This window comes from Penaeus chinensis, chromosome 32 (genome assembly GCF_019202785.1).
Source record: "Penaeus chinensis breed Huanghai No. 1 chromosome 32, ASM1920278v2, whole genome shotgun sequence".
Classification (NCBI taxonomy): Eukaryota; Metazoa; Arthropoda; class Malacostraca; order Decapoda; family Penaeidae; genus Penaeus; species Penaeus chinensis.
Window position 1 is genome coordinate 9,017,522 of NC_061850.1, and position 2,456 is coordinate 9,019,977.

Consider the following 2,456-nt stretch of genomic DNA (forward strand, 5'->3'; position numbering starts at 1 on the left):
TTCTCTGCCAGTCCTGGGAGTCTCTTAGGAGGGAACCTCTTCCCTTTTTGGAAAGGGAGCTGTGTGGGAACCTTCATCTTTTGTTTATTTGTACCAGGAGGGAGGGATCCTGGAAGCAGAGACTGGGTAAATCTGTGATTTATTTCTGTTTCCAAATCCTCCAGAGAGGTTGTGATATTATTCTCAATTGGTTTGAGAGAAGGAGGGCCCAGGACAAACGACCTTCCTTTACTCAGTACCGACTTCTGTGGCAGGGTGAGAGGGACTTCAGAGACTACCATCTCCATCCCCAGTTGCCATTGTCTCTTTCTTGCCAAGTTCTTCCTCCTTGTTGTTCTTGATCCCATTGGGTGTTTCCTCTTCTTTGATGGTAACTCCATCTGTTCTGGGGGATCCACCTTCTGGGCTGTGATCTGTTTCCTTGTTGGCCTTGTTGGGTGTTCCATCTCTGTGGAATCCTTTCCTCTGGGTTCAGGGTTCGGCTGGGTCTCCGGTGGTTTGTTCTCCAGTCGGTGCGGCCCGTTTCCTCGAATCCCCAATTCCTTGGCTCTCTGTATTGTTGTATCCAATTGTTTCTCCTCCCGGGTCCGTAATTGTTCCTTTCTTGTTGTATGTTCGGTCTGTTCCTTCCTCGTGGGGGGATTTGCCTGTCGTTTTTTGTTTGTGTTACTTTATTCTTTTTCTTTTTCAACATGTCTGTGGTCGTTCCGACTGATCTATATTTATTCTCATTTGTTGCATTCTTATTTCCAATTTGTTCTGTTGCCGTTTCTTTGGTCTTTGTTATGGGCTGTCTTGTTCTACTCCTTTCCTCTCTTTGCTCTCGCGGGGGTTGTGGGGGAGGAGGGGAGGGGGGGCGGGGGGAGGCTTCTTTTGCAGGGAGACACTGTGCCAGAATGTTTTCGATCCTCTCAACCGCTTTTGCCACAGAATCAATTCGGTTGTGGCATTCTATAATTTTATCTATTTCTGGGTTGGAAGGGGTATCTCCTTGGGACAAGAACAGCATTCTTTCTTCCTCCTCGGCCGGTTGCTCTTCAGAGTCCTGTATCAAGGTGATTTGTTGTCCACAGGGGGGTTGAGATTCTTCTGGGTTCTGTGTCAGAGAGGGCGGGGTATTTTCCATAGGGGGTGGGAGAACAAAAACCCCGGGGGACTCTTCCATTCTTTCCTCCTCGGTTTGTGTTCGGTTATCCTTCTTTTTAGGATTCATACATATTTGTACTCTCTCTTTTTCCTGTTCTGTAATTTCAGCTCCTTCTTGTTCTCTCAGGTACTCTAGTAGGCTTATGTCTCCGTTAGCTATGAAGAATCTCTCACTAGGAGGGACCTTTGCCTTCCTGGTTGCCACTTGCTCCATTGCTAGTTTGTGTGCTTTGTGGGTTATCACCTCATATCTTTGTGGGTATCTTTCCCTGATGTCTAACTTCAAACTTATGATGAGCGATCTAATGTGGATTGCTTCTGACCTTATTTGCGCAGCTACCAAGCCTTGCCATTTCCTTGCAGCATTTTTCCAAATTAGTTCTCCTATCTCCAAAATCCATAGAGGGGGCAGGAAACCAGAGGGGGATTTGTAATCTGTAACAGCTGCCTTGACTACTCCTGTAACTCCTTGCATTTCACAGTCGGTACAGTATTTCACTTTCTTGTAGCACAAGGTTTCTTTCCGGAAGAGGGTGGCTAGGTTCTGGAGGTCAGTGTATTCATCAGTACTGAGAGGGGTATTTTCGTCTATCCCATCTGTGACTGTGTCTGGGTATGGATCTTCTGGGTAACCAATTTCCTTCGCTCCTTCTTTCAACAATGGGGTCAGAGGCGAGGCATCTATAGCCGGGTTGCCCGGGGCCCAGGCATCTGGGTGATCCCATCCATCAGTCAGGAGGGAATGGGGGTTATCTATATCTGTTCTATTTTTAAATGCTTCGGGTTCCGCTAGTCTTTCGAAAATCTCCTCCATGCTTTTGCTGAGTCTACAGCATAAGGAGCCCAAATTCAAATCTTCTGGTGTTATTCTCATTTTTTCTGTCATATTGTCGTCTTTCGATTGATTCCTGGTTGTGACCATTCCACTGAGTATCAATCCTATGTGGGGTTTTAGGTCGGGTTTCTAATTGTTTTTTTCTATATCTTGCTGGCACTAGGCTCTGACATATGTATATGTATATATATATATATAAAACACTAAAAGTAAGTCGAGTATATCGAGACAAACCGACGCAATGGGTGGGTAATCAACCAACACAACGCGTATATCACTTCACTTTCACTGTAAATACACTATTTCCATATATCGCACTATGCACTGATACGCATGTATATATATATATATATATATATATATATATATATGAGTAGAACACTAAATGTACAAATACACTGTGATACTCAAAAACCCAGGTCGGTATTCACTTTAACATAACAAATAAATATATCACTTGATTTTGAAAAAAGAC